The following is a 13,014-nucleotide window of genomic DNA, read 5'->3' as shown; positions in this document are numbered from 1 at the left end:
AATAAATTATGGAAGCAGTACTTAATATTGATTAAATTTATTTTTGGGTTTAGGGTTTAATATTTAAGGTTTAAGGTTTATGGTTTAAGTTTTATGGTTTAAGGTTTAATGACCATGGGTATATAGTATGTTAATCTCAAGTGAATCATATTCAATAATTAAATCCTAAACCCTATAATTAATTATTGTTATCGATAATAGATATCTTGATTTTGATAAAAAATATTTTTTATATATTATAAGGTGTTATATTGTTTAATGGATTGAAGGGATATTTTGTGGAAAACGTTTTAAATGATAAGTTTACCTTTAAATTTTATTAATAGTTTTTTGTTTATACTATTTTAATATTTATCTATCTTGATTAATTAAAATATATATTTATTTATCTGACGAAAATCCTCTGCACTCATTTGTGTCTCCACGTTTTTAATTGTAACTCATTTTCTTTTTATAAAACAGTGAATTTTCCTTTATTCAGTAAATCAATCTTCTTATTAAAAAGTTGCAACTCTTTTTTGTTTTTTTTGTTTCTAAATAAGTGTTGTTTTAGTTCCAACTTGTTTTATAGAGTGTTTTTTATTCTTTTAAGGTTGATGGTTTATGTTTTATGATTTAAGGTTTGGAGACTATAATTAAAGGTTTAAGGTTTAGATTACTTAGTATTTTTTAATTTATATATTAAATAATCTCTTATATAATTATAAAAGAGATAATTTTAATTTTAATATTTTAAAATTATAACAAATTATTTATTGAAAAATAAATAAAAGAAGTAACAAATTGATATGAATAAGTAATTATCTATTTTGGATAGGACCAAATTATAACAAATTAAATAAGGTCTTATTTTTATGCTTTAATGAGTTAGCGGCGCTAGCATATAAATGCTTCAATAGACCACCTTTTAATGGCACTTTTTTAAAAAACGCCCCATAAAAATTTAATTGAATTTAAACATTCCCGTTTCAAGGAGTGGAATTAGCGGCGTTTTGTGATAAATGCCACAACTGTCTTTTTTTTTTTTTACCAAAACTCCATCGTTTTAGGTTCATCCAATTTATTCCAAGTGCTCCCGATAGCTGTTCTTCTTCCCCTTAACAAAATTTCCCCAATTCCCTCTCTTCTCCTTTAATCCCTAAATTTTCATCCCCAAGTTCCCAACCCATTTGCCACCGAAGACGCCGACCGGACCACCTAGTGCATCGCGCTCGACTGACTAACCCCTCTGCTGCGTCGCCGTCACCGTCGGTCTCTACTGCCATAGCCAATCGGTAAAAGGGCTCGATAGTTTGGTTTCTATTGTTGCTTCTAGGTCTGGAAAAGGGCTCCCAATTATTGTTATTACACCCTAATTACTTTTGTTCATTTAGTTGAAGAGTCTTTTCTTGTTCGTCCATCATCATCTTCCTCCTACCATCATCCCCCTTCTCTCCCTCTCGCGTCTCTGCAAATCAGTTTCTTTTTCTTCTCTTTTCATCTCATTTCTCACCTGCCGCCGTGTCCGCTAGTTTTTTCCGAACCTGACGAGTCCGGGTAACGAAGATTGTGAATTAGAGTTAGTGCTCAAACAACTTTGCATTATAGTTAACGTACCAAATTATGTTCCATTGGATGCTTTAGTTGTTATTTAGTTTCTATTTGAATGTAGCTATCTTAAATTTTGAACAATTATTGGAGCTAAAATTTGATCCTTAATTTCTTCATTATCTTTTTTTTTAACTTGATCAATGTTCTTGTTTCCTTTAAGATGCCCTTAAATCAATGGATCAGAAACGGGTTCAAGATTTCCTTTTAGATATAAGGTAATGCAAGTTCGGATTTTTAATCCTTTTTCTTATTTATTTTCTAAATTTGTATAATAATATTCTGATTTGAATATTATAGTTATTGTCTGCGACAGATACAAATCTTTCTTTGAATTTGTTTACTTTTTATGAAAATAATCTATTAAAATGTATAACTTATTAAATTCAAATATTTTATTATGCAAATTTTATTATCGTTGCTTATGTCTGGGTACATTTTTATGTTGACTAAATATTTGAGATATGGCTTAACTTAAGGCTGTTTTTTTGTATCCATTTAATCTGCAAGTTCACTTAGAGAAACATTAGCTTTAAATTTGCGTCGCAACGTTCATGTTTACAGTGTTGAAATAGACAATGTATCATAGCTTATGGTCTGGTTGCCTGCTGATTTGTACAAGTATTTGGATGTTCTTAGGTTTCTGCTTGTTGCTATTACTTGCTATTGCTGTGATATTTTATTTTCGGATCAGCCCCACATAGTTGTATCTGTGTCATGTTTAAGTTCACGTAAAAGACTAGAAGCCATTAGGCTGCAACTTAGTTAATGATACACTTGCAGTTACATTGTTGTGTTGAGACTTTAAGTCGATGTGTTTTATCTATTTTAATTTGCAAATTTGTTAAGAGAAACATTAGTTTTAAATATCCAGTTGCCTGCAGATTAGCGCAAGGTCCAGGTAGTTCCAGTCAGGAAGCTATTTCATAGGGTTGCTTTAAGAATTTAGATTCTGTGTTCATACCTTGTAGTTTGTTCTTTATAAAGACATCTAGTTTTATCTACTTGGTTTGGTTTTACAGGGTGATGCCGATAGCGCTCTTCACAGGCTTTGGCAGAAGAAGAAAGCCGAAGTCAAACAGTAGTAGTCGGGTACCTTTTTATTACCGGTCTCTGAACTCAGGGAGGGAAAATTCTTGGCAATGACTGTTAAATTCTAGTTTGTTTAGGTAGATAAAGTTGAAAGTTTTTTTTTTCGAATTGTTGATGTTTAGTCTCTTGCATTAGATATATACACACACACATACATACCAATGTCATGCTCATACTCAGTTTTTGATACTCACATCTAAATCTATGATGATATTCTTACACTCGTAGAACCACAGTCTTTATGTGTGACATGAATATTTTTTTGGTTAAATATTTTCAATTTCTAACTTCATATGATCTTCCAGTGATGTAAAGACTACTATGAATTTGTTGGCCATTTTTGCCTAAAACAATGTTGAGAAACTGTGTTAATCCATGAACAGTTTGATATCTGCTTAAAATTGTTATAAAATGTTTTGCTGCTGCTGTTATAAACAATCTTATATAGTATTTAGAATCGGACTTTCCAGTCTTTTTACAATTTCCTTAGGCTTAGCGTTTTTCCTCATGGATGCAGAATAATAGATACTAATCTTAGGCCGAGTTATATTGAATATTAAAATTCATTTCTTTTTAATTTGCGTAAAGTAAGTATACAGATCAAGTTTAATGATTACCTCAATGCTTTAGAGAGGTTTTGTATATTTAATTTAACATTTAAAAACTCCTCCAGATTGGTCTTAATTTGCTCAGTATGCTGATGGATATGCAGTTTCTCCACATGTCCTATAGGCTTCTTTTTTTACACTTGTTTCTTACATGCAGCTTTAGTCATATCTGGCTCGTGTATTACCTGGTTGAAAATTGGATGCAAGTTTTATATTTATTTTGATCAAAGAAAGAAAAGCAAAGCAAAGTTTTAAGTTTTATATTCAGTTGATTCTGTTGAAAAGAAGAAAAAGAACATATAAAAAAAGCTAACTGATGCAAAAGATCTGCAGTGTTTAAAAGAGGAATTCCAGATTTTTTCTGTTGATTTATCTCAAAACTTTGATGTGTTTTTGAACAGACAAATAACCCATGAGCCAGAAGCATGTAACCATATGTTCAAGGAAGACATGAATTTCAAGAGTTTCAGTGAATTGGTTGTTAGTCATGAACTTGTGTTGGTAGATGAAACATTTAAATATTTGGTAGATGAAACTATAATTTGATAGTTTTTCTTATTGGTAAAGTCACAAAGATGTTTAAAATGTGACAATAGGTATGTAATTTCAATATTTGCAATTTTTTTAATTCAAAATAAATATAACTCGTATTTCATTATCTTTCTTCTTGAACTTCCCTTGATTATGGATACGATCCTCGACTTGTACTCGATCGAACATCAAATTTTAAGCTCGAGACGTAATCAAACTACTTGAGTTCTAGCTTGATTATTAAGCTTGCTTATAAATTTTTGCACTTAAGCTCGATTAAGTTTGTTCATATTCAAGCTTGAGTTTGATTGAACAATTTTAAACTCGAGCTTTGGCTCGAGACATAATCGAGCTACTTGAGTTCAAATTTGATTAAATTCATTCATATTCAAGCTTGAAGGTTAGGTATATGCTTGAAGCTAGAGAAAGAACAAGGGTGAAGCTAGATTTAACGTTTGGATTGAAGCTTGGTGTTGAACCTACTGTTTAGGGAAGCTTATTAAGGTTAGTGTTCTCTTGAATTTAAGCATTCTTGCTGTAGTCTTTTTTTTTCTGTTTTTTCTTGCTGTAGTATTGTTGAATTTTGACAGTTTTTTCTGGAACTTGAAAAATTAATGACCTTGTGCTCATGCATTGTTTAAGTGAAATAATATTTATCTTGAGCTTCTAGATTATCAAACCCTTCCACCAAATTTATTCTTCGATTCCATGCTTTTACTGTATTTTAAAAAATTATATTTTTATCACTCCATTATAACTATGATTTTTATATTTAAATCCTTTAAAAAAAGAGATTGAAAGAAGTGGGTAACAAAATGTGATTTGAATCAATGTCTTCAAATTTTGAAATAAATCGAATAGATTACTGTGTTATATAAAATATAAGTATAATTTTATTTTTTGTATTTATCTTTTACTAGCAAAGGTAGTAGAAGATATGGTGTTTTTGAATGTGATCCACTAGTTCGCAAAGGACTTGAGAAAACTGTAAGTAGTCTTTAATAGATGGCACTTAACAAGCATTCCATTCATAAACAGTAACCCCCTTGAATAAATTTCTCTACTTGAAAGCATATGGATAAACTAATATCGCTTGTGCAAGCAGGTCATTCCTTATATGCCGATATTAGCGCCTCCACAAAACTGGACAGGGTATGTACTCAAGGTTCTATCTTTGTACAGTTTATTCCCTCTACTCATTCAGATATACTGACAGCTTGGTACAAAATTTTCCTGCTTATGCAAATATCTTCATATGTCAACTTGAAAAAGCTATATATATATATATATGATTATATTCCCACTTATGCAAATATCGTCATATGTCATCTATTAATTATGGTTCTTATTCGGGTCTTTCAAGTTTTTGAGGTGGTTATAACTCCTACATGTTTGATGCTGGAATATTTCTATATCGTTTCCAGCATTTGTAGTTAGCTACAATAGTTTAGTTTGATTATAATTGCCTGAACTTTGATTCTAGAATCAATTAGCTTTTGGGGATTTTATTTATGTCTTTAGTTTAAAGGAAAAGTGGTGTGGCAATTTTATGGAATTAAAATGCTTTGATTTGATTAAAAGATGATACATTCAATCCTAACTGTAAAGAAAAAACCAAGCCTCTTTCTTGATACCTCAAAGCTCTGCCATTAAACTATTTATAAAACCGATATTCATTACTAAACCTTTGATATGACTGTTGACACTTTTTTTTTTCTTATCAAGCCTCATAAGAAGCTTGTTTATGTCTTGCTTTAATCTAGCTTAAACCTATTAAGGCTACCTTTGGATGCCCGTTTGATCTCATTTCAGTGCGTTTGGAGTACTTTTTGACTAAATCGCACCGTACCAATCCGTTTGGATTGTAAAGAACAAAACGATTGGAGCATCACTCAACACACTGGACACCAATTTCTCCACTGGAGCTTTATGCTCCAGTCAAATGTTCCAACATCCCATTGGTGGTCATTTTTCCTTTTACACCCTTACTCTTATTTTTTCTCCATTTTACTCTTCTTCTTTTTTTTTGTCTCTTTCTTTATTTTACCTTCTACTTCAATAATTTTGTATTTTCATTGTGAGATAATTTTATTAATTTAAAATAATAAACATTTTCCTATTATTTTATAACAAACTAATATACATTATTATCAAAAGAAATTTTAATTTACCATTCATTGAATTAACTACTTTTAGATTATTTATTTTAAATTTTAATTATTTTGATTTAAAATGTTAATTTTTTACTTTATATAGTAAAATATCGAAAGATACATTTTAATATTTATTAAATGAATTTATAAATTCACATATTTTTAATTATTTTGATTTAAAATAATTATCATTTTATCTAATAAATAATTTAAATTAATTATATAATTCATTAAAATATTTATAATAAAATATTGGAAGATACATTTTAATATTTTATTAAATGAATTTACAAATTCACATATTTTAATAATTTAAAAAAGTAAAATAATTTAAAAAACTTCTATTATATATCAATTCTAATCTGATGTCCTTAATAGTCATTTTTTATTCTCACAGCTACAGCTACGTTTGAATCCAAACACACACTCCACCATTGTTTCTAATCTCACCGCTACAGTATCTAATCTCACCGCTACAGTAACTAATCTCACCGCCATCACTATTTTTAACCTCACCGGAGGTAAACACACCGCCCATCCAAACTAAGCCTAAATCTCTTTCTCCTGATTTTTGACAGTCATTTATCGGATGCATGTTTCAAAGCATCAATAATGATTACTTTCGATAAATTTTAATTTGAAGTTATTGAAATAATCTCTTTTTCTTAAAACACGAAACTGTCTGTTGTGCAAAAAGCATGCATCAAGCCTTTTTTTTTTTTTGCAATATATATACATGTAAGGAATGTCCAGGTTGTATGTTTTGTTGAGCACAAAGAGTTTTTGTGCTATGAGTCATTTCCCCCCTTAGAACATCAAATCATTTTCAGATTTATTTACTTCCTTCAGGTTTTTGGTCACCTTAGCTTTAGAGTCTATAGGCTTTAAGTCATTTTCCTTGCCTTACTATTTTTAGATTGTTGTTTTTTCTTTCTTATTTCTAGACAACATTTTCTATCATGGTTTTGGTTATTTTCTTTGTTAGCTGCTTTTGAAATGGGGAATTGGTGGAAAGATCCAATAGCATCATCTTCATTATCTTGGGACTTGGTCATGCATAAAGGTTTTTCTTGTTTTTCATTAAAGGCCCCTGTATCTTAATAGGATAATGGTTGTTTATTGTTGTTCAAAGCATGATGAAATAAACATGTTATGTAACGCCCCGATTTTTGGGCCTAAAAGTATTGGGCCTTGAGTCTGGGTTCGGGTAGAAGACGGCCCGAATAATTTGGATGTTTTAATTTTTATTATTAATATTTAGTATGTTTAGTTAGTAAGAAAATAAATTACGAAGGGTTTATGGTGTGGGAAAAAGTTCGGGGCTCGACCCATAGCTTAAGCAACATTCTTAAATTTTGCCTCTTAAGGAAATCTGGGCATAAGGCCTTAAAAATAAGTTGGGCAGAAGCTGGGCATAAAGGAACGCCTGGCCTAGTGGTTAGGCACGCTAGGCAGCAGGAAGGAAGGCTGGGGTTCGATTTCTAGCGTGTGCAAACATGTTTTTAAGTCAAGGGCTATCGCAGGCAGGCCTTAAGAGTTGTTGGGGCTAACTCATGTCAAATAAGGAACTCAGCCCAATGGTAAGGGACGTTAGAAGGCTGAAAGGGACCCTAGTTCGAGGCACGGGGCGCGTGAGACGTTTATTTTTTTAAGTAAACGGGTTGCACTAAAATAGGCTTTAAAGGAATTCGCGAACGGAGTATGCCACAAGGAGCGCCTGTGGCGTAGTGGCAGCAGCGTGCTAGGCATGCTGAGAGGATGTGGGCTCGATTCCAGGGGAAGGCAAAATTTTGATTTATTTTTAAGTAGCCGTGACTGCAGCAGTTAAGCCTTAAAATTAATTAAGAGAAGATTATGTCATGAAAGGAACTTCGGTGCAGTGGCAAGTAGCGTATGTGTGTGTTTAGAATGTTGCAGGTTCGAGATGTATAGCAGGCCAAATTTCCTTTTTATTTCGCAAGTAACTGAGGCTTCAGCAGGAATAGATTAAGATTAGTTGTGACCCTATTATGGTATAAAGGAAAGATTGGTGCAGTGGTCAGCAGCAGGATGTAGAGCGCAAGGACAGGAGGAGGTCTGGAGTTCGAGTTGCTGTACGCACGAAGGATCAATTTTTCTGCTCGCGTGGGGAAGAAGTTGGAGTCTGATCAGGACTCTCTTAGCAGCGTGCTGAAGCGGTGCAAGGGGTGGATAAGGCGGCTGCTAAACGGTGGGAAGGAGTTTGAATGAAATTCAAACTGTGCTAAGGGCTAAAATTAATGAGCAAAACAAGGAATTTGAATATGGGAAGGACGGTGGTGCCGAAATATAACTCATTCGGCTTTGGGCAATTAGATGTCGAAATAGCTCTCAAAATTTAGCTAGGATGAATTGTTTGTTTATTTTTTTTTTCAGCTCAAATTCTCTTATCATATTTTTTTTTATTTTATTTTATCAACTTTCATTCCTTTTGATCCATCTTTCTTTTCTTCATTGAAGCCTAAATCTTCTATTGCTATTCTTAAAATTCTTTCCCTTTTCTTTTTCTTCCACCGATCTCTCTCAAACCATTGCTAACTGATTACCCTTTGAAAAGTCGAACCACACTACGTGATAGCCAGCTTTACTCCTTAGCCGAATCCTCTATTCTTTTTCTTTGTTATTCTTCTATTTTCTTCTTAAACCGAATTAAGCATACCTCAGAATAGGTTCTAGAAGCCAAATCATTAGATCTGTTCTCTCCTTGTATTTTGGGGATTTGATCTACAACAAATCTGGAATCGGAACGTACTTCAGAACATTTCTGGCATGTAGATCCTCGGTAAGTGATCAGATATTTTTGTCCATTCGTTATTTCGGGTTTATTATGAAAAGCCGACAAGTCCTTAATCACTTAGGGAGACTGAAGGCTTTAATAGCCTCTTGTTTTGGTTTCATATGTAATTAGTATGGATTTAAGGACAAGCAATCAAGGAGCATCTAGATCTGGTAGTTGGAGATCGATAAAGGTAAGGGTTAAAAATATGGACTATGGCCGAATATGGTAAGGGTTTGATGTGTTAAGTTGTTATCGAGTTTTAATCTAATGTTATAGTAACTGATTGTAGGCTGCTCGTGTGTGGAACTCGTCAATGTTTCGTCGTAAAGCAGGTGTGTAAATGACACCCACTAGTAGACTAGATCGGTAAAAAAAAAAGTGAAATCTTGAAAAGGCATTTCAAGAACTTCTTGACGTCTGGCGCTTCGTGAGATTGTTTTTATTGATAATTTTGGTATCTTCAACAGTAAGATTGCAAAGTGCGCAATTTCGTGCACCTCGGTGAATTTGGGCTTCGATGGGCCGAAATTGGGTAATGGGCTAACAGGTCTATTTCGGTAAAAACGTTCGGTAAGTATTCTGGAGATGCGTTAATAACTGTAATGAGCATGAAAACTTAAAAAGATCAGTAAAATTACTGAAATACCTCTGTAAGGTAGAATTACCATAATACCCCTAAAGGGGCAAGTTTACAATTACGCCCATCAAAGGTAAATAACTGTTCTTACGTTATAATCTGACTGTCTTTCTGAAGCATGCCTTGTTAATTATATATATATTCTGCATACATGTCATACTGTATGGGGTTGGGTTTTGTTATGGAGGAAGAACCCGTTTCGATGGCTGTGCCACATATTCTGATATAAGCAGCTTTGCTGCGGATTATAGTTAGTCATGAATCGGTGCTAACAATCGTAAGTGTAGAGATGGCGTGGGTGATTTATTCCCCACAGGAAGTGTAGGGATGGACGGAGGCAAGTGCAGGGTTGGATGGGGTTATCATGCATTAATCATATGAGACTGTTTTGTTATCGGCCAATTGTATCGAAATGTGCCCAACTGTGTTAATATGGGCAAGGCCCAATATATCTCGACTTGTAATAGGGCTACGACCCAATTAACTCTGATTTTTGAATAGGGCTTAGGCCCAGTAAAGCTTGAACTAATTTGGGCTCTGGTTGGGATACTTTACACACTGAGTTTTTCAAACTCACCCCGTCTTTTATTTTTTTCAGGTAATCCCCAGCATTAGTGGATCGATGTTGCGAGGGACTCGGAGATGGCCATACGATTACTTGGACTCTAATTATGTTTTAAATTCTGATTTGGGTTTTAAATTTTGTAATAAGGCCTCTTTGGATTTTGTTTTAGTTTGGGGATTTTTAGTTGTTACATTTATTAGCTTTAAGTAGAACTCGGTTTTCTAAAAACATTAATTGTTTTTTTTTATCAACACGTTTTCACAAACTACGAACTTTTATAGAGCTTCCGCAACTTACTTGGTTTTAGATTATAACAACAATTAAGGTTTTAAAAGTATACAACTTTTCAATAAGCCATATTTCGAAATTAACAAACACAAATTGAGACTTAAGTTTTAAATAAATAAGAAGGGATTTCAATGGAAACAAGGTTTTCGAAAAACACTTCAATGTGACACGCCAGATTCGGGCCTAACTTCTAGGCCGGGTTTGGGGTGTTACATGTTAGGCGTGGTTTAATACATGTCTTGATTGTGACAGCCCAAAATTGACCCTAGTCGGAAGGTGGTCTCGGGACCACAAAATCGAGGCATAAAAATAATTAAAAATTTATTTTGATGCCTATAATATGTGTGTGCTCATGTATGACATTTTATGATGATTGATTTAGTGTTATAAGGGTGAATTCCACAAGAAAGGACTTAGTAATGAACTTTGAAAGTATGATAGGGAAATGTGTGATGACTAATTAAAGCATGCATGCAAAATAATGGACTTGCATGTCAAATTCTCCCTTTTATAGGTGGTGGCCGGCCATGACAAGGGAGGATCGGCTAAACATGTCATGAAACATGTTTTGTTGGTGCATTAGGGTGAAATAATAAACAAAGGTGTATAGGTGATAAAAAAATGAAAAAAAAATGTGTGTGAGTGTGGTAATCCCCCCTATTGCCGTGAGTTGTAGAGAAGGAAAGAAAAAAATTTTGTTCATCCTTTCTTTGAGCCAAAACTAAGGAAGAAGGAGGATTTTTGCTTCATGCTTGGTTTGGAAGAGATCTAGAAGGAGATTTGGCTAAGTTTGCATCAAGATTAAGGTATGTATGAGGTTGTGTTAGGAGTTTCATGCATATTTTGGTTGCTAACTTGATGTGCATGTTAGCCATGGCTCAAATCTTTGTTAAGCCATGGAAATGGTATTTGGCCAAAGTTGTTATGGTGATAAAGCAATTGCATGCTAAGTGTGAAGCTTGATGATGATGCATGCAATGATGGATTGTCTACTCTTGAGTAAGATTTTGAGCTTTCTTTTTGTTTTATCATGATTGAAGTTGAAAAGGAGCATGATTGTCATATTCGGCCATGATGCATTCATGAGCATGGTTCATGCTTCTTGCATGTTAGTTAAAATTTGTGTTTTGGATGGCTATGGACACCTTGAAATTGACCATGCTCATATATGTATATATATGTTTGCACATGATGTTTTGATTATGAAGGAAGTGATGAATAAGTTTGTTTAAAGAAGAAGATGTTGAAGAATAATTGTGAAATTGTAAGCACATTCGGCCTAGCACACATATGAGTGCTTGATGCTATATTGTAAGTTTTGAGCTACAATATGCAAAGCATTAACTAGTAAAATGCATGCTGTTTTTGTGTGGTATTAAGTGCATAATTGGCCTCAACATGGACAAGTATATTCGGCCTTGGGTAGCCTATTGAAGGCCTTAGCTTTTCCTTGATGCTCGAATAAATTATATTGAATTGCTTGATGTAGTATAAAATGTGCATGACCATTGTGTATTCAAGCTAAAGGGTGGCCATATGACCATTTAAATTCCTTGTCATATTCGGCCATAAGCTAGCACAATGGGGTTTTGATAAATTGAATTTGTTTGAATTAGCTCAAGAGCTAAGAGGGCCACAATTGGACAAGGGGAAGGAAAAAGTGATCGAATAGCCGTAAAAGCCGTTCGACAACATCCGAGGTAAGTCCTCAAGAAGTGACCTTACTTGAATTATGTGGAATGAAATATGGATGTATTGATTATTGATTTATGTGTGTATGAGTATTGAATGATACCGGGCTAAGTCCCGAAGGCGATTATGTTAGTGATTCTAATTGTATTTGAGCCTTAGTAACGAAAATAAATATGTATGTCCAATGATTATTGATGTATGTATGCATGAGAAATTGATTGATATCGGGCTAAGCCCAAGACAATTATCTTGGAAATTATAACCGGGTTAAGACCGAAGGCAATTGTGCTAGTGGCTACATCCGGGCTAAGACCGAAGGCATTCGTGCGAGTCATTCTATCCGGGCTAAGACCGAAGGCATTTGTGCAAATCGTGATATCCGGGTTAAGTCCGTGAGGCCTTGGTGCGGGTTACCATAACAGGGCTATGTCCGGCGATTGATCGAGTAGCGACATCCGGTTAAACTCCGAAGGTATGTGATTTGAAAATTATAAGCTTGCTGGAAAATTTCAGCTAATGCACTTGTGAAATTTCCCAATGACAAGGTAAGTGCGGTGTGTGCTGCTGCGCTAGGAGTAAGGCGTGTGAATATCCGCTCCTATGATGGAACGAGTTATCGGCCTTAATGAAGCCGTTATTTGTGTATGAACATAAGAGTTGGGATGGTGAAGTAAGTATGATTATGTGAATGTGCATTAATGAAATGATGCATTTAACTATGTGAATGTATTGCTGTAATTAGAGTTGATTATATTCCTTGAGACTTACTAAGCATAAAAATGCTTACTCATTGCTTTGGCTCTCGTTTTCTAGATTTCGCTCGATAGCAATCGGATTCGGGATCGTTGAAGTCGAAGTCATCCACACTATCAAGCCCCCATTTTGGTATAAATTCTTGGTTGAACTTGAAATGGCATGTATAGGACTACCCTTGTTGGTTTAAATATGTTATGATGTATATGTATACGGCCATGCGAAAATGGCTCGTAATAGTGAAGTATCAACTTAAACTATTTGCGGTTTGTATATATATATATGGTGTCATGATGTGACTATGAATTGGA

The 13,014-nt window shown here is 33.9% G+C and overlaps 1 long non-coding RNA gene across 7 annotated transcripts; it reads left to right on the top strand.

Annotated features, from left to right (window-relative positions):
• The first annotated feature begins 947 nt into the window (after positions 1–947).
• LOC108453499 (uncharacterized) lies at positions 948–10,198 on the top strand. Of its 7 annotated transcripts, none has more exons than XR_001866569.2 (7): positions 948–1,558; positions 1,751–1,805; positions 2,610–2,756; positions 4,212–4,322; positions 4,739–4,805; positions 4,924–4,970; positions 10,004–10,198. It is a non-coding gene; the product is annotated as an uncharacterized LOC108453499 (long non-coding RNA). The 7 variants fall into 7 exon arrangements; XR_001866570.2 differs by having other exon boundaries at positions 949–1,274; positions 2,610–2,679; positions 4,219–4,322; XR_001866568.2 differs by having other exon boundaries at positions 949–1,274; positions 2,610–2,679.
• The last annotated feature ends 2,816 nt before the right edge of the window (positions 10,199–13,014 follow it).

Source organism: Gossypium arboreum, chromosome 9 (assembly GCF_025698485.1).
Source record: "Gossypium arboreum isolate Shixiya-1 chromosome 9, ASM2569848v2, whole genome shotgun sequence".
Classification (NCBI taxonomy): domain Eukaryota; kingdom Viridiplantae; phylum Streptophyta; class Magnoliopsida; order Malvales; family Malvaceae; genus Gossypium; species Gossypium arboreum.
Note: the sequence above shows the minus strand (reverse complement) of the source record. Positions and strands in the feature narration are given on the sequence as shown.